The following is a 20,106-nucleotide window of genomic DNA, read 5'->3' on the forward strand; positions in this document are numbered from 1 at the left end:
GCAGGCAGTGGCTTTACCCTTTATGCCACAGCGTTGGCCCCAATAAATACAATTTTAAAAGAAGCATACCAGTATTAACATGACTGCCCTCTCCCCTGGCACACTTAGAAAAATAAATCACCCATTTGGAAGGGAAACCTAAAGAAAGCCCTACTAGAAAACAAGTAGCAAAAAAATCACTCAAGTTGGAGAGGATATTAAGACACTGGTAACCTTGTGCACTGCTAGTGGGATGTAAAATGATATAGTTACTTAGAAAAGAGTAAGTATTTCTAAAAAATTTGACATAGAATTACCATAGGATCTGATAATTCCATTTGTGGGTATGTACCCCCCACAAAATTGGCAGTAGGGTCTTGACAAGATATTTATATGCCCAATGTTCACAGCAGAATTATTCACAATAGTCAAAAGGTGAAATCAATCTAAAGGTTCATCAATGGATGAACAAAATGTGGCTTATACATACAATGCAATATCATTCAGGCTTTAAAAATATTCTCGGGCCGGTGCTGCGGCTCACTAGGCTAATCCTCTGCTTGCGGCGCTGGCACCCCAGGTTCTAGTCCCGGTCGGGGTGACGGATTCTGTCCTGGTTGCTCCTCTTCCAGTCCAGCTCTCTGCTGTGGCCCGGGAGTGCAGTGGAGGATGGCCCAGGTCCTTGGGCCCTGCACCCGCATGGGAGACCAGAAGGAAGCACCTGGCTCCTGGCTTCGGATTAGCGCAGCGCACCAGCCACAACGCACCAGCATAGCGGCCACTTGGGGGGTGAACCAACGGAAAAAGGAAGACCTTTCTCTCTCTCTCTCTCTCTCTCTCTCTCTCTCTAACTCTGCCTGTCAAAAAAATTTTTTTTAAATATTCTCATACATGTTACACCATGAATTAACCTTGAAGATGTGTTGCTAAGTGAAATAAGCCAGGTATACAAAAGGGAAGATATCTTATGGTTCTACTTGTATGAGGGACCTAGTGGAGTCAAATTCTAATTTGTAGGGAGTAGTAGAGTAGAATAGTAGTGGCAAAGATTAGTGGGGGAATGGGAGTTAATGTTTTTGGATGCAGATTCATTTTGGGAAGATGAAAAGTTCTGGAGATGAATGGAAGTGATGATTGTACAATTATACTTAATGCCACTGAACTGTACATTTAAAAAATACTTAAAATGGTAAATTTTGTTACATATAAAACATGCAACATAAATATGTTTCAACATAAATTTAATAAAAGGAAGTCCCACACAAGTAAAAATCGACCATTCCCAAGTGGTTGGGTTCCCAAGGAGATTGTCTCAAGAACAATTTATTGCCCCTCTCTCTAAATCCTTTATGCAGTGGAACTGGACACTTTTGTGTTCCACATTTCCCAGCGTCACTTAGCTAACAGCGACCCTGGAGGGGTGCAGCCAGGCAGCCAACTTTCCTGGACGTGTTCCTCTTCCTGCGCATGATCTCACAACCTGATTAAGTGTGTCCAGATTCGCAGGCTCCTAGGGGAGGACAGATGACAGCAGCCATCAATCACAGAGGCAGGCCATGAAGACAGCCTCGGTGGGATGCATCACCTTCAGAGTCAACCCGGTGGAGCTGGGGAAAATGCTAGAAGCATGCTCTGGCAGGGGAGAGACGTGTGGAACTCGGATGGGAGTAGAGGCAATAATCATATTGGAATTTCCTAAAGTTATCCAAGATTCCATTTCAGTGCTGGTTGTGTTTAACCTTCTTTTTAACTTAAGCCTTCCTCTCTTTTAGACGCTTACATAAACATTTTTCCACAAGGCGGAGGGAAATTCATTTCACTTGACCAGAAGCAGCACCTTTGTGGTGGCCATCTGCCAGCCAGATTTGAGATGACAGTCTCAGGTAAGAGAAGGCTTTACCAGTGCCCCCTCCTTTTTTCCTATTTCAAGTGCCTTGTTGGTACAGGGCCACCCTGTTTCTCATCCTCCTTGCTCCTTCATCAGCTCCTTGCACCATGTTCACAAAGAAGGGAACGTTCCGTATCAAGTGTATACTGTGAGTGCTTGGCAAACCCCTGTCAGAACCACCCATACTTTCTGATCTGGGCATCACCTGGCATACAATGCCTCCATGGAAAAACTGTCTTTGGCCAGGGCAGTTGATGGGAGAGAGAAATTGATGCTAAAGATCCAAGGCATTTCTGCTGATGGAAGGAGGAATAGCAAGCCCAGGCTTAGGTTCTATTACCTTTAGGGACTACGGGACTTGAAAGATGCTACTGACCAACTTGTGGGGACAAAGAATTAAACAGGGCAAGAGTAGATGGAAAAACAAATTCTTTGGAATAAAACCAGGCCATTTACAGCTGTGGGTATTCTGTTGCTTGACTGTGAACTCTCTCCCCAGCCTCACCTGTGCCTGGACTATAAGGAGGAACTGTAGGGCTTTTGCTTTGCCTCCAAACTTTCCTCCCAAGTGTTCCGTGACCTGCACCACAAGAAGCTGAGTTCTGAATCCATCCCTCCCATAAGGTCTCCACTGTCTCTCTCTTGCTCAATATTCTCTCTCTCTCCCTCTCTCTTCTCTTCTTCTCTTCCTCTCTCAATATTCTCTCTCTCTTTAATATGTGCAAAGATCAATTCCTTCATCATGAATCAGAATTATCTGGGTTCAAATCCCACATTTCTAGCCCTCAGAGTTGGCCAAGAGTGGGTGGGGGAGCTTGGGTGGACTCAAGAATCCCTTTGCAGCGCTAGAAAGAGGTGGGTCCACCCCACGCTCCATTGTCTGGGAACTGACTGATGTTCAACTGCAGTTGCTTTGTTAATACATCCCACATGTTTCCTTGCTGGCTGGTGAAAGAACACTCCAGTGTCAGGTTGTGCCTGAGATCAAGTCAGAGCAGCTTCTCCCTGACATTGCTGTGATGCTGGGCAGATGTGCTTCCAGGGCAGGGCAGCATGACCACCGGTCCACAGAAAGCCTGTGTGTGTGTCAGGACAGAGGGGCTGGGCACGTGCAGCTGGAGGAGCAAGCACCTCTGAAAGACACCCTGGGTGATGAAGCCTCCAGGGTTTGAGCAGGATCTTTGTGAGCCCTGTCAGCTACTGAAGGCAGCACAAGCCTCCACTGGCAGGTGTGTTTTGTCCTTGTAGGTACAGGTTTTGCTGTGAGACCTCTCCAGTGCACCTTTGGACATTCTCTGCTCCACTCACACCCTCTGCCAGAGGGAGCAGTGTCTTCACTTTCCTTTTACCAGTGAGTAAACTGGGATTCAGAGAAGTCAGGGAATGTGCTTCAAGTTACCTAGCAAGGAAGCAGTGAGGTCTGAACCTGGACCTCCTGGTGTGCTTTCCTCTGTGGAGGAGATGTGGGCTGATTTTGCTGAGCACCCGGGAAAGGTGAGGCAAAGGAGATAGCAGGCTGCAGGGAGAGGGCTTCGAATGGATTCCAAACTCTGCTCTGAGTCGACCTCTTCTCATCTGGAAGGCAAAGGGCATGAAGGATTTTCAGGTTTCTCTGATACCCTCTGTTCTCTTTTGTTTGCTTGCTTACTTTCTCTCCAGTGTAAAGCCATGTCTGCTTTATGATACCTTAGCTGATGCCAGCTGTCCAAGGGCTTTTGTCTCCAAGCCTAGCACCAAGCCTAGACAGGAGTGTCCTCAGGACAAGAGGATATACAGTAGGACTCAAGGACCAGGATGGCAGAGGAAGACCTCTGCTAGGGCTCCGGCCTTGTCGGGCACTCCTGTCCTTACCTGACCATACACCAATCTGCAACTTCATCTTCATAGTCCAACACGGTTGTCACTGCCACTGAGTGCTCTCTTCCCATAACCTGTGCTCTAACCTTCCCCACATAGATGCCATCATGGGGGCAACTGTAGCTCATACCTGTTTTTGGAGCTGTGATGTCTTGGGTTCATCACTTATTCACACATTAGTCTTCTCTGCTGATATGAGGGAAGGGAGGAAGAAATCCAGCCTATTCTCTCTTCTGCAATTGCACACTTACAGGAAAACTTCAAAGTGCATGGGCCTGTCAGCAGATCTGTGCCATTATCTGATGGGATTTAGCTTGCTTTCTTAATTTACCCACTTCCAGAGCCTTACCCTGCAGCCCCCATCCCCCTCCACACACACAGCACACTACCGCAGCTTTACCTGTGAACAATGCACTCATTTTAGTAGTTTTCATTTTTCTTACTGTTGAAACCTAGAGAAATAAAATGAAGTCCCCTTTAATCTCTCTTTAGCAAGACTCATGAGCAACATTTCATTTCTTCAGGTCCATTTTGATGTCTGTAACTTTGACTTCCATCTTTCTGTTCTCTCCTCCAGGAAGCTTTACATATCATTCATTAAATGTGTATGTATACAGCATCAAGCAATAATCAAAGATTCAAAGCTGCTTTCTTAAAGCATCTCTGACAACTTTTTACTTATTTGTCTAAAATAGAAGCTGTGTTAGAACTACAAGAGAAATAAAATTCATGAGGTTAGAAACAGTGTCAGCTGTAGGCACATGGTGTCATTTCTACAATTCAGTTGTACTAAGATGTGTTCAAATGTTTCTAGTAGCTCTCATACTGGCTTTGAATTCATCTTTCTAGAACTGGACTGAGATCATTGCTTAATCCATAATCACAGCAATTCAATAGTCATTTAGCAAATATTTGTTGAGCATCTACTATGTTCCAGGTACTATTTATTTTTTTTTTAAGATTTTATCTGTTTATTTGAGAGGTAGAGTCACAGACAGTGAGAGGGAGAGACACAGAGAAAGGTCTTCCTTCCATTGGTTCACTCCCCAGATGGCCGTAATGGCCAGAGCTGCGCTGAACTGAAGCCAGGAGCCAGGTGCCTCCCTCCCAGTCTCCCATGCCGATGCAGGGGCCCAAGCATTTGAGCCATCTTCTGCTGCTTTCCCAGGCCATAACAGAGAGCTGGATAGGAAGAGGGGCCGCCGAGACTAGAACCGGCACCCATATGGGATGCTGGTGCCACAGGCAGAGGATTAAACTACCGCACCATAGAGCTGGCCCCTCCAGATACTAAATTCTTAAGTTTCACTGTCGTGATAAGACATAAATGCTTATTGCTTCATGAAACTTTAATTATATGGAGAAAGAAAAAGGCAAAAAAAGCAAAGAAATATCTATAATAATTAGTGTAGTAAGTACTGTTAATGAAGTAACTTGGAAGCCAAGACAGAAGAACATGGTTATGAGTGACCTATTTTCAATAAGGTAGATAGGGATGAACAGCTCTGTTTTGAGACCAGAAGAATGTAGAACAAGTGGAAGCTAATTTAAGGCAGCGGAGCATCATGTGTAAAGAGCCTGCAGTATAATGTGTTTTAGGACTTGGCAAAAGGCCGGTAAGGCTATCACTGAATGAGAAAAGCAGAGGAAGCATAAAATGAGGTGAGACAGGGATATAGGGGCCAGGTCATAACCTTTTGGGCCAGGGTAAGGAAAGTGAAGTTTGGCCAAAGTTTAGTGGAAAGCTATTTTATGTTTTAAGGCAAGAAGTGTCATGATTGATTTTATGTTAAGATGTTCTGTGGCAAGTCGCCTACAGAGAGTCAATAATGGAAGCAGAGAAATTTGTTATGAGGCAGACAAATGTCCAGGTGGGAGATATAGCCTAGATTAGGGTAGTGGCTACAGATAGGAATGCCAATGTTGCATTTGGATATATTTGGAGACAGAAAGGATGGAACTTGCTGATGGTTTGTATGTGGGGGTAATGATAAAATAAAAAAATCAAGCATGGTCCCTGGAGTCAAAATATAAGATGTCAGCAGGGATATGTGAAAGAGTTGATCATATTTATGGAGGAAGGATTGCAGTTCAATTTCACTGCAGGGTAGGCTGGGAGGGCATGGCAGGAGTAAGGCTGGCATGGCCATGTGTGAATTCCTAAGGGGTTGAGTCCTTACCTTTTGTGAGATGGAAATCAACACAGGCTTTGAAGCATGAAATGTGCTACAATCAGAATTGTGCATTGAGATGGAGAATGGATTGAATGAGGTGGTCAAGACAGAAGTCAGGGGGTCCATTTAGGAGGCTGAAGCAATAATTCAGAGCAATGTCAACAAAGAAGGATCTAGAAGCAAAAATGGCAATATTCACAGCTCACAACTCCATGGCACTTTCTCTATGCCAAGTACTTTATATACACCGACAAATTTAATCTTCATGACATTCCTACAAGGTCAGTTCTATTTACTACTTCCATTTCTCATACTAGAAAACTGTGATGTAAAGAAGTTAAATGATTTGCCAAAATCCTATCCCATTTAGTAAGTGGTGAGTAGAGATTTGAACTCAGACTGTCCTGCTTATGGCTAAGGAGTGGCCCAAGAGGGGCGACAATGATGGTTGAAAGGAGAAAGGGCCCTACTTAGTGATTCAGTGGGTAGGTGGGTGGGTGGAGGCACAGGAGGGAGAGGAATCAGAGAAGGTTGTGACTTGGGTGCTGGAAAAAGGCATTGGTCCATCTTTTGTTTGTGCTGCCCACAGGGCAGCAACTTGGGAGAGCCCTCCCTGCCACTTGTGTGGCATTAAAAGAGCCTCTTGTAATCCTGTTTAATCTGGGGTTTCCCAGCCAGGGTTGGCATGCATATGTGTAATGTGAAGACTTCCTTGGAATGTCACAGGAATTACAATCCTGCCCTTCCGACCTCCCAGGGATATTATGAGCAACAAATGAGATAATGAGCTGCAGCCTGGAAGAGTGGGAAGCCAGAGGGCTTGAGCTAAGTTCCTTCTGTCTCTCTGAAACCTTGTGGGAAGTCAAAGAATGTCGCTGAGCCTCAGTTTTCCTACTGGGGAGAAACTGGGAGTCATTTCTCTCTTGGTAACTACAAAGGGCTGCCCAGATATGGATGAAGGTCATTGCTCGATGGATGCACTTTGGAAATGATTGGGCATTTCTCGGACACAGGGGTAGTTGCTAGGCTAACGACAACATGCCAGTGGGAACATGGGTGCTACGGGGGGTGTGTGCCACCCAGGCAAGTCATTGTCGTTGATAAATGTGTGTAAGTATCAAACAAGAGTGATATATAAGCCTGAAATCACTGATATTTAAAAGGGATAGGATGTATTAAGTGTCCTTAGTTTTAAATCTTTTAGTGGCATCTCTAGCCAGGAATCAATTTCATGAGAACTTTTAAAAGCACTGGGCTGGGCACAGACGTGAATAATTCAGAAACATTCTCAGGCATCAGTGAAATTGTAGCCTGGTAAAGGAATACTGAGAATACACAAAGAAATAACCAAATAGACAAGCTACCTCATTTCAGACTGCGTTTGTAGGACCCCAAAAGCGGTGTCCTTTTGTGACGACCCCAGAAACACAGACTCCAGACCAGACGATGCAAAAGGCAGGAGGCAATTTTATTTCATTTGTGCAAATGGGCCCTCTACTGCCGCAAGCAGCGAGCAAGAGAGAGGAGCCCCGAACAATCATTTTACACAGTTTTTAAAGGGCAAAACCACAAAATTAACATACTATAGGGTAGCGTAAGTTTATTGGGCAACTACAAGGGGAGGAGGTCGTCGAGGAGGAGGAGAAACAGGGGGCTACGTGCCCTACGTGTCTAAGCTTGGATATGGGGAGGGGGTCCTTGAAGAGCAGAAAGGGGTGGCTACGTGCCCTATGTGCCTCGCGGTTTCTTTGTTAAGCTTGAACAAGCACAGGGGAGGGGGCTTAGGTGCGTACCAGGATGTTCTGTCGCCCTTATCTCTGGGTAGTAGCCCTTATCTCTGGGTAGTAGCTATCTGCCTTCTCTGTGAACTTAGTTTACTCCCCATTTCCCAGGACTGTTTTATTAAGGCCATTCTTATGGCGGCTCTTGGCTCTCAGCCGTTCCTTTCACATTAACTGCTGTGAAGGAAACAAGCAGGGTGATGAGGAAAGAGTGGCAGCTACTGTATGGGTGCGGTCAGAGGAAGAAGGGAAAAGTCATGGGACGAAAAGCTATGCTCACAAGGAGGACCTTCTGGGCATCAGGGCTAGAGTAGAGACCTTTCATTAGGAACCAATCTACTCTACTCAAGAAACAAGAAGGCCAGTGTCTCTGTAGTATTACAAGGGTGGGGAACCCTGACAACAGATGATGCTGAAGTGCACAGGGACTAGGAAATATAGGATGTGGTAGAGTTTGACTCTCCCCCAGGTGCAAAAGGGAACCATGGAAGGATCATTTGGGTTAAGCTTCTTGAAGACTCCTTCTGCTACTGAATGAGCTTAAGATTGAGGTAGGGCAAGAATAAGCAGGGCGAGATCAGTTAGGAGGTGGTCATTCTGGCCATTGGGCCTCAGGGGCTGCAGAGGGGTTTATGATATGTTTGAGGAATAGAGGTGATAGAGCTTTTTGATGCATTAGATGGGTAATGAGAGAAAGAGAGAAGCTGAGAAAGGATTCTAGGCTTTTTTTTTTTTTTTTTAAAAAGATTTATTAATTTAGTTGAGAGAGAGAAAGAGAGAGGGGAAATATCATCCATCCCCTGGTTCTTTCCTCAAATGGCCACAATGGCTGGGGTAGGCCAGGCTGAAGCCAGGAGCCTGGAGCTTTATCTAGGTCTACCATGTGGTTGGCAGTGGTCCATGCACTTGGGCCACCTTTTGTTGCTTTCCCAGGCACATTAGCAGGGATTAGAAGTGACGCAGACAGGACTCCAACTGGCTCCCATATGGGATGCTGGAATCGTAAGTGGTGGCTTAAATTGCTGCACCACATTGCTAGACCCTCCTTGCTTTTAGGTTTCAACCAGATACAGGAAGCTCTGGAACCAAACTTTATGCTGTGAATTCTCCTAGTCCTATGAAACTCCAGTGCGAAACTACAGTCAACAGAGACATTGTTTTTATCTACACTCAGAATCACTTGGACATCAAAGCAAGCAAGTCCTACTCCAAATAGAGTTTTCAAAACTAGAGAAAAAAGCTAGAGAAAGATTGGAGAAATAAGAGATGTTAAGAAGTAGAAGTATGGAAAGTGTTCTGGTTTCCTTCTTGTCTTTCCACTGAGGCTATCTGTGACTGTTTTTCTACCCCAATAATCCCCCTTCCAATCTGTGCAAAGCCAGAAGTAAAGAAAAACATCCTAGGATATTTATTATATTCAGTTCAATCCTGATTATTAATTCTCTTTCCATGTCTTTTTTGAGATTATCTGGCTATGCTGGGCCATTCAAGAGCAGAGAATGGAAGGTGGGTGGGGAGACACTAAATGGAGACAAGAGAGGAAGTAAAAATTCACAAGGAAGAAGAGGCAAACGTGGTGAAGTTTGCTTCCCATGCCCCTATTCCAACCCTACACACAGGACTTGGGGTCACTTCTGCATTCACAATGGCTGATCTAATTGAAAGGAAGACACACACCTGGAAGAAAAGCTTATATAAGAGAATGCTTGAGTTCTCTTTCATCCCTTACAGTCTCAGAGTCTGCCCCAAGTTAACTCTGAGACAAGAAAGCAGGCTTAGTGGAGCATTTATTTCAAAGTTTCATAATCTCCTTTTTGACAGCAGCTGATGGTGCAAAGTGTGGAGCCTACTGGATCTGATTATGTAACAGATGGTTCTGTTTTCAAATTTACTCCAAATGTTCAGATGTTTTTTACTAAATTCATATTTCCCATCTGATGCTACCCCCTGGGGCTGAGCTTTAATCTGGGTTGCAGTTTGTAAGGTTTTGTTGTTTTTTCCTTTTCCTTTTAATCTTCCAATAGAAAGAGAATTCACCACCAGTCATGCACAGGGTTTGGATGGGACTGCAGATGAATATAGGAGGATTGTTCTCTGAGGCAGGTTTTGTCTCAATCAAACCTCCTGCCAGAGGTGGACTCAATATGCTCTACTTGGAGAAACCTCAAAACTCAGTCCCAATGACCTTGAGATTTGAACAGTGTGTTCCTTTACGCGGGTAGCACATGTTAGCACATCAAAATTCTTAGTAGCAAATTAAAACTCCTTTAGTACAGAATAAAGGCACTAAATAACTGTTACTGGCCCATTATGTGTCTCTAATTGTGTCACCTCGCTCCTCAGTAGGGTTTTCCGTTCATTATTTCTAGGTCCTTTTCCCACTGCTGTGCGTTAATGGTCTCCCTATTCTTTCTCTTCACTCCAGCTGCCTACAGCTGTCAGCCACCCACTCCAGCTTTGCCTTTCTAGTGTTTTCATCGTCCTGCCAGCATTATGAAATTTAATTTATAACAAAAAGTCTTCTCTGAGCCTTCTTTTTTTTAAAAAAAATGCATTTCTGGTTTCTTTCACCATTTAGAAACTTCGCTAGTTTCCCAAGCACCTGTTCCTAAGGTCTTCTTTTGACAATGTTGCTTTTTCTTTGTCCAAAAGCATGTAGACACGGGAAAGAAAGGAAAGGTTTGGGAAGGTGGGACATGCTTGGGAGGTAGGGTGGTGCTTAGGGTGAGTGTCCTAGCTTGGAAGCCTAGTGCTGAGCCTTAGTGTGGCATACTTCCAGACATCGTTCACATAGAAAATAAGGTAGGTGGTAACCTCTGAAGCCATAAGATAATGAGGTTAGCGCCTCCTGGAGTTGTGCACAACAGCATCTCTCCTGCCAATGATATGTGAAGCTGGGGACTATTCACATCACATCTCTGGGATTCCACTGACTCATCTGATGAGGGAGATTTGTGTGTAATACCTACTAAGATCTTCTTTTGCCACCATCTGTAAGGCTCACCATATGTATGTATATCTCAAATACATATTGAGCTGTCAACTAAGTAAATGGTGGACCTAGTGCAAAATGAAGGTGTGGAGCAGAGACCCTTGTTCAGGGAGGAAGAATTTTAATATATTGACTGTTGAACATTAAACCAGGTATGTAGCCCTTCTGAGCTCAGGGTCTTGTATAACTGTGCAAGTTGTCCATGAAGTTGGTTCTGATGGTGCAGCTATCATATGACCACATGGTAGCTACTGGGCAGGTTATACGCATGGGAAGGTGTGGTTTTCTCAGGAAGGGGAGTTCATTTCCTGAGTCAATCAAATGCATTATAAATGGATCCCCCAAAAGAAAACCAGATAGTGGAGGTGGGCATTTGGTGCCATGTTTAAACAATGATTGTGACAGCTGAAGCCTGTATTAGAGTGCTAAGGTTCAAGTTCCAGCTATACTTCCAGTTCTAACTTCCTGCTAATACACATGCTGGGAGACAGCAACTGATGGCTCAGGTAGTTGGGTCTCTGCCATCCACATGAGAGACTTAGATTGAGTTCCAGGCTCCTGGCTTCTGCCTGGCCCAGACTTGGCTGTTGTGGGCAGTATGGGAGGGAAATTCTCTCTTTTTCTCTCTCTCTCTCACTCTATCTCTCCCTCCCTTCCCCTCTTCCTCTCTTTCTCTCTCTTTGCCTTTCAAATTACAAAGCTCATAACATTTTAAAAAATGGAGAAAACCAGATACTAGACGAAGACTCCAGCTTCTTTATCCTAGGTTTAATGTTTAGTGCCCTGGGTATAGACATCAAGTATCATGTGCTTTTAGATGGTCAATATGATGCCTACTACCCAAAGCAAGGCTCAAGGCTTGGGTAGGCTGAGGTCTGTGACTATGGAAGCTAAGTCATATTTGGAAAGTAGAATCTCTAATTTTATAACATTCTCTGGTTTTTTTCATGAGGGGACATAGAATGTGTTATTCCACAGAGTTATTCTTAGAAATGCACTGTACCTATGTGGAAGAAATTCTCTGATAAGCTTCCAGTGGAGGAAGGTGAAATCCTAAGGGTGTATTTAAGTAGCAGAAGATGGTGACTAAACTGCTGTGCCCAAGACAAGGACGAGGCATGAGAAGAACCAAGAAAGAAAGGGAGAAGAGACGCAAGTGAGGAGCTGAGGAGAGAGGGAGATGCTTAGGAGAACGGTAGTGGCAAGAGATACCGGGTGGCCCAGAAGTGAAAAGGGAGCTTTGGCATAGCAAACATTTAAGGTGGAATTTATCACTCGTTTAGTATTTGTGATATAAACTGTCACTTCCCCTCTGCTCCCATATAAACTTTCTAATGAATCTATATTGTGTAGTATTGTGTTGTGCATATGTGTGTACATGTGTATGTGATAGTGTGCGTGCAATCCTGTTTTTGGAATGTGAATAGATGTTGATTTCTTAGGTACTGTTTGATGCAAAGCAGAGGCAGACAGCATCTGTGATCTAGACACTCCAGGATAGGAGGGATCCAAGGCTCTAAGAGCCTGACAAAGGTCTGGACCTCCCAGAGGTCACAAAATGAATGAGAGGGGGTACAAAAGGTGATTTTAAGGAATTCCCCGCAGAACAAAGGACTAGGGAGGATTCCAGCTCACATCTGCATTTTCTTCCCTTTGTTATTACTGAGCTTTTAGACAAGTCTTGCTTAAACATTCCATCTTGGTCTCAAGCTGTGGTACAGACTGTCATGGGAGAGCTCCTAGGACCACACTTGGACCAGAAGGTGAAATGAGGAGAGCCCCTGCCCATGTCTCTAGACTGGCACAGCAGTGGCAGCTGCTTTCACTAAGTAAGGACTCATTCATGGGAATGGTGAATTTTGAGAGAAGACACCATAACATTCAACTTCCCTTTCTGCACCTCAGTATGGAGATTCCTCATTATCATCCTTGAAACACCTAGGGTTTTATTTTATTTTTCAAAACATACATAATGTCCTTTAACCCATCTGTTGTATATTCATCTATTTCATATGTTTGTAACTTGAGAATCCTAATGAGGGCTGTATTTCTGGGCAGATATATTTCTGAGCATTCTGAAATTTCATAAATCTTAAATCATACCATGATACATGTCTGTGGAAGTGTTCTCCTAAAATAGAAATGCTTTTATAGATCCCACAGTGTTAATATTTTAAAAAGTTGATAAATGAGCAAAAATGCAATTTAGCCATTAAACTTTTAAAAATTCTGTTCATGTGTCTTATCTACCCAGTTATGTGCTCAGAACTCATTTTCCTCCCGTATTTAATGTGTGCTTTATTGATAGCTTCCTCAGTCTATGTAAGGTGATATTTCAGAGAACCAAATGAACTAGATTTTTGTGATGCCTAAAAGTACCTTCCCTGATAAGTAACTTCTTTTTCGTTTTTTTTCCTGAGGCAACTTCATGGTGTTATTGTGCATTAATTGGAAAACAGTGATTACCCAACGTGTTATCAGAATGGTGTTTTGGTCAAGGTTTTTTGTCTGCAGGAAACAGAAACTAATTGAAAGATAGGAGAAATTATATGATCCTACAAGGAGGGAAATGAGTAGAGTCATTGTGTGTGTCTTGTATTCTGCTGCTGTGACAGAGTAACAGGGACAGGATAACTTATAAGAAGTCTATGTGGCTCATGGTTGTGAGGCCTTGGCAGTCCAAGAGCATGACATGGCAGAGGGCCATGGAAAGGACCTCCCTGATGCATCGTCACATGGTAGGAGGGCCGTGAACGTGGGCGAGAAACAATGAAAGTCGGGTGGAACTCATCCTTTTTACCAGGACCCCACTTCCATGGTAACGAACCTACTTCTTCAATGACAGTAGTAATGCCTTCATTAGGTTAGAGTTCTCATAGCCTTATTTCTTGTTAATGGGCTCATCTCTTAATACTGTTAAAATGACAATTACATTTCAGCACCATAGAACCATCATGTCTGGGCACTGTAGAAACATAAAGATGAGATCCCTGAGATGATTCTTTCAGTCTCTCATTGGGCTAAATGAAGAGTTAGTGTTCCATTTCCCACCTTGGCCCATGGTTGGTTTGTTTTCTCTCAGTCCTCACCTCTCAGAAAACTCTGTCTCTGTGATGGTTTATGGCTGACAATGACACTGTAGGTCTGATCTAGCTATCTGGTGAATGAAAGAGATCAGTGAACTATATCATGGAGCAACAGATTTGCTTGTGATAGCTTTGTGAGGTGCTGGCAGTGGCGATAGACCTAAGTTCTGTATTTTAGGCAGAGGAGCTTTATCAAGTCTGGAAGAAGATGGCTCAGGAGGCAAATGCCATTTAGTTGACACTGAGCAGGTAAAGACATTAGAGACGAGAGGGTTTTTTATTTTATATGATTAATTTTTGTATTTCAAGCTTTCAGGACATTTCATTTAGGGTTTAACATTTGAACTTTCATTTCATGGAGAATTGAATAACTAGAGGGAGTTTATATTGTGTAACTTTGAGATATTCTTCATTGTGTTAGTTGGGTTAATTGTATAACCTCTGGCAAGTTCTACTGGACTGTGAGACTGGGAATGATTTGGGGATGGGAAATAGAATAGATAGTGACGTTTTGGTCTATGAGGAAATGACATTGGAGGTAATAAATATAATTTTTCCAACCCAGAGGTCTCTGTGTAACATCTGAATGGCTCACTCCAAAGATCCAAGAGAGGATATCAACAGTTATGGCATCCTAAATGGACGGCGGCCAGCTGTCTTGGATTGCCTAGAACTGAGGGGTTTCTGGGATATAGAACTTTCAGGGTTAAAATTGTGAAAATCTTAGCATAGCTCAAACAAACAGAGTGACAATTATCACTTTACCTAGAGGATAAAGGTGATGATGATGAAGAAAAGTATCCAGCCTAATCTTGCTTGTCCATAGACTCTTAGTTATGAGTAACTTCTTGCTTCCTTGATATATGTGGGTCTCCGTGTCATTGGACTCAGTGTAGTTGGATATATGGGAGCTGGTTTGTATTTTTCTTATTTGTATTTAAATTTTTTATTATTTATTTGAGATACAGATAGATGAACAAAGAGACAAAGACTGTTTTGCTCCTCACATATCCAAAATAATTGGGCTTGGGCTGGGGCCAATGCTGGGCACCAAGAACTCAATCCAGGTTCTCAATGTAGGTGACAGGGACTCAATTACTTTAGCTACCACTATTGCCTCTCAGGGTCTGCATTAGCAGAAGAATGGAGTCAGTAGCCAGAGCTGAGCTGGGTATCAAACCCAGGCACTCTGATGTGGGTTATGGGTGTCTTAAATACCAGGCCAAATGCCTACCCTGGGTATCTGGTTTTACAAGTGGAAATCAAAAGCAGCCAGTTCTATTGTGGCAGGTGCTGTGGTGTAGTAGGTTAAACATCTGTCTCTGGTGCCAGCATCCCATGTGGGCACCAGTTTGAGCCCCAGCTCCTCCACTTCTAATCTAGCTCCCTGCTGTTGGCTTGGGAAGGCAGTGGAAGATGGCCCAACTGCTTGAGCCCATGTGCCCATGTGAGAGACCTGGAAGAAGCTCCTGGCTCCTGACATTGGATCGGCACAGCTCTGGCCATTGCAGCCAACTGGGGAGTGAACCAGCAGATGTAAGACCTCTCTGTCTGTTCCTCTCTGTAACTATGTCTCTCAAGTAAATAAATAAATCTTAAAGAGAATGATTGAAAAAAAGATGCCAGTTCTCCAAGGGCCTATGCTTAAAAGTTCTAAAATGCTGCTTTCATCAGATTATTTTGGCCAAAGTAGACACAAAACCAGCCTGAATTCAAGAAAGGGTATATTCTCCCATCTCTTAATACATGAAACAGCATGTGTAACAGTGATGGAAGAAACCAATTATGCCCATCTTTGGAGACAGATACTGCTTTGTAAATTATAAGGTACATGGGAACATAATATTAATGTTGTAAGAACCCAGTATGTAGCAGGTTTGGTGCACCACGAAATAAGTCAGATTGTCCTTTACAACCTATATTCTAGAAGGAGAGACAAATGTGCATATATTCAAACACAATACAGCTTGACATATGTATGTATCATATGTACTTTTACATGCACACATGTTTTTACACAAGTATATCCAAGGTAAGGGTAAGTTGTATAGAAAGCTATGATTTATTTTTCTATTTGAGGGTGATAGAAAATTATCAGATTTCACTGATACTCCAGGGGACTTGGGAGATGAGTAAGAGTGTGTGATGTATAAGAAGCATAAGAACATACCAGGCACAGATAAATGTTTTACAGATTTGTGGGAAGAGTTAATAGTTTGTGAATTTGAGTGGAGAGTGAGCTATTGGAGGTGGAGTTGAAGGAGCAGATAGGGGACATAACATGGAAGACTTTTTTCTGCCATGTTGTAGAACTGATGTATTTTAAAATGAAGGAGTGGTGCCGGCATCGTGGTACAGTGGATTAAGCTACTGCCTGTGACACTGGCATCTCATATTAGAGCACTGGATGGAGTCCCAGATGCTCTGCTTCTGATCCAGTTCCTTGCATTATAATGCACCTGGGAAAGCAGTAAAAGATGGTTCAAGTATTTGGGCACAGCCACCCATGTGAGAGACCCATATGGAGTTCCAGGCTCCTGGATTTGGCCTGGCCCAGCCCAGCTGTTGTGGCCATTTGGGGAGTGAACCTGTGGATGAAAGATCTCTTTCTCTGTCTCTTTCTCTCCATATCACTCTGCCTTTCAAAGAAATAAAATAAATCTTTAGAAAAACAGATCAAGGGGGTGATTAACTAGGTTAATGGTTTTAATGTTTACCCTGGCGGTATTAAATGATGATAGTAAAAACAAGTACTTAATAAACATTTACTGTGTTCCAGGCACTATTCTATATACTATAAAGCCATTTGATATCCTAAGAACCGTATAAGGAACATTAAAATTATTACCATCCCATTTTATAGCAGAGGAAGCTGAGGCACAGGAAAGAAGACAACTTGCTCAGTATCACATAGTTAGTAAGGGTTGCACCTAAGTTTAAATCTAGGCAGTCTGTCCTCTTAATCACTATGCTACGTTACCCCTTGCTTACTTTATGACATTGTTTGGTATAAGGAGAGGCTGGAAATGTTTTCACCACTTAGGAGTCTTCTAAAATAATTCAGGTGAGTGTTGTAACATCCTGAAAAAAAAAAAAAAGTAACACTGGAAAGAAGAGATGCAGATGTACCTCGAAGCCATTAAGGGAATATGGGATTCAATGAAAAACTAGAAACAGAGGGTAAAAGAAGAAAATCGAGGATGCTTTAAAAATTTCTCATTGGGTGAACTGATGAATGGCAGTGACATTATAAAGAATAAAAAATATAGAAGAGTTAGTTCAGTTTGGAAGGAAAGACAAGGAGTTCAGGTTTGACACTTCAGCTTTTAGCTTGAAGTGCTCGTAGGACAACAATCCAGTGCTGTGTGGGAGACAGCTGGCAACAAGGACAGATTCAATAGAAGAGACAGTTTCAAGTAAGGAGTGGTTCCCTAGTGCCAAATGCATTAGAAAGGTCAAGTAAGGTAAGGTCTGTGGGGCTACCATTGGATCTGTAAATACAGAGGTCAATGTGACCTTGACAAGAACAGAGTAAGTGGAGAGGTGGCTGGAAGCCAGCCTGCTGTGGGTGATGAAAGGAGGAAGTGAAATCAGCAAGGGGTGGCCTAGATTTCCAAGAACTTGCCTGGGAAGGGAGGGAGAGACAGAGACCAGGAGCTACAGAGAGATGATGGGTGGAGAGGAGCATTTTGTTTGCTTGTTTATTTATCTAAGAATGGGTTTACTTTCTGAGCTGAGAGCATTGGGGTGGGAGCTCAAGATTTAGGAGAAAGATGGGCACTAATGATGTTTCGAGGTTCCTGAGTGGATGGAGAAGGGCTGCTAAATAAAGGTCAGCTGGAAGGAGTAGCTTTAGGGGGCATTTCTCCTTTTACACAGGAGGGCAGAAAATAAAAACTGTTTAGAGAAAAGTGCATATTTGTAGCTGTGCATGTGGGATAGGAAATTGAGAAGTTTTATAATAGTCTCTAAGAAATATTAGTAAAAGTCAATTGCCCAAGGAGAAGAGGCCTAGGGATCTGGAATGAGACGGTGGAGGCTGGAATAACACTTCGGAAAACAGGTTGGTGGGAAGGAAATTACATTCAGGTATTTGTTATGTGCTAAGCACTGGGCTAGATCCTATGCATCACAGTGGTGGGAATACTACAAATAACACCAGGAGTTAGGTCCCTTGGAAATTTCTATGGAAAGCTGATGCTCTATAGATATTTTCTGAGTGATTACAGTTTGCTTTTTGTAGTCTAGTTGGAAAGTAGTTCTCTCTTCTGATTCAAACAACGAATATTAATTGAACATCTAGCCCAAGTTTTCTTCTTGCTCTCAACCCATATGTTCTTCCCCCTGGGAATGGGGAAAAGATTAAAAAAATGCATGCTCCTCTCCAATCTTCCCTTTTGCATCTCCTCCTTAAACATCTCACTCACACATGTGTACACCCCTGGCCAAGTTCAGTGATTTCCAGCAGCATTCCTTACTTGTTGATGTTAAGCACAGGGATCAAAAATATGATGAGACTATGACAGCTATAGCCACTGGAAGTGATTCTTGACCTTAAGAGAGCATCAGCATCACCTGGAAGGTCATGAAAACACGGATTATTGGACTTTACCTCAGAGCTCTTGAGTGAGACCTGAGCATTTGTGTTTGGAAAAAAAAGATACTGATGCTTTGGGTTGGGAATCACATAGGAGACCATTGGTCTAAGGATTGGGAGTGTTTCTTGAGGCAGCAAAGCAGCCATTTCTGGGAAATGGTACTTAGTAATAGAACTGGAAGCAATTCTAATAGAGTTGGGTAGAGCTGAGATGAAAGAACGCTATGATTCTCTCCTAGATGCTGGGTTGTCTCCCCAGAACATTGAGGCACCACAAAAGGAAGGCTGGAGGTAGCTAATATCTCAGAATTGGCCTGGAAGGTCCCAAAGAATAGGAACTATCCTAAGCTTTCTAAACACACACACCTACTTTGCCTCCTTCTAGCATCAGGTGTTTTTCTCTCTGCTCAGGGAGAGGGCATATGAGCTGAGAGCAGGTAGAGAACTTGGAATAGGAAGATGCAGAGGCTGCTAGAATTGGAATTGGCCTTGGCAACTATCCAAATAGTGGTTCATAGCTGTGTTTAGGAGTGACAGATATTTTTGAGGATAATATTGTTAGCATAATTATCACATTTTTCAAATTCATTTAATTTAATCAAAAATGTTTAGAGAGAAAGAAATCTTCCTAGGGCTGTGCAGGCTGATGCCAGGAGCCCAGAACTCAATCTAGACCTCCCATGTGGGAGATAGGTACCCAAGTACCTCAGCCATCACCTGCTGCCTCCCAGAGTGTGCATTAGTAAGAAGCTGGAATCAGAAGCAGAGCCAGGACTCAAACCTACTCAAGTTCAGGGTGTGGGCATCCCATGCAGCGACTTAACTGCTGTGTCAAATATCCAGTATCGTTACTTATTGAATGATTACAAAAGACATGCATCATATGTTACCCATTACCACATTTAATCCTTATCACATATATTGTCATATTTACATGTTATCACATTTAATCTCTCTCAGTAAGCTCTAGTTTGTCCCCATCTTCCAGAAGAAGCAACAAACAAAATGTTGAGGTTAAATGGTTTTCCAAAATCACACAGCCAGCAAGTGGTAGAACTGGGATTCTAGTCTCTCCGGTTCATTTGCATTTCATCTCAAGTGCTAGGAGAGTGTTTCCCAGAACGCAGTCTTCCTACAGCCACAGTTCTCATCTCCAGCAAAATCTGTGGAGATAGCTGGAAAGCACAAGGTGTGACAGGGAGCACATGACATTCCATTTCCCCTCCACAGAGATCCATGTTCTATTCCTTCTCTTTGTCACCCATGTCCTCCCTCCCTCACTCCCTCATGCCCCTCCCTGTTGCTTCTCCCTTCCCTCTGTAAGCAGTTGTATTATTCAACTTCCGAAAAGAGCCCCTCACATTTCAGCCTACATACAGTTCCTTTAGCAAGCAGTGAATGAGTGAGCATGCAGCGTACTGAAGAAGCACGAAGGGATTATTTTCATAAAGACAGAGTGCATGGGGGCAGCTCTGTGACTACATTCAGCACTGGCCCTGCTGGAGGAAAGATGGAAAAATCAGCCCATTTATCCCACTTCTGGCAGCCTGTGTTTCTCACCCAGCCTGTGGTTGAGTCCTAAGAGCCCAGCACTGCTGTGAGCCCTTTTTGCATCTGTGGCCGTGGATGTAACAGAGGACGTTGAGGGCTGTGGTCAGCACTCTGAGCATTCTGAGCACCACATACTTTGAAGCTACGCTGAATAGGTGGCTGCTGGGGTCGCTGGCTGCCTGGAGCTTTCCAGAGCCTTCG

The 20,106-nt window shown here is 43.4% G+C and overlaps 1 long non-coding RNA gene across 3 annotated transcripts in view; it reads left to right on the forward strand.

Moving 5' to 3' along the window:
• LOC149123599 (uncharacterized) overlaps positions 1-20,106 on the forward strand; it is a 71,934-nt gene that overhangs the window by 7,543 nt on the left and 44,285 nt on the right. For all 3 annotated transcript variants that reach the window (XR_016216254.1, XR_016216255.1, XR_016216256.1), the window contains one exon: positions 1,752-1,862. This is a non-coding gene — a long non-coding RNA (uncharacterized LOC149123599). The remainder of the gene's footprint in view (positions 1-1,751; positions 1,863-20,106) is intronic.

The sequence above is a fragment of the Oryctolagus cuniculus genome, chromosome 11, assembly GCF_051225735.1.
Source record: "Oryctolagus cuniculus isolate XC-2025 breed Fujian yellow rabbit chromosome 11, ASM5122573v1, whole genome shotgun sequence".
Taxonomy (NCBI): domain Eukaryota; kingdom Metazoa; phylum Chordata; class Mammalia; order Lagomorpha; family Leporidae; genus Oryctolagus; species Oryctolagus cuniculus.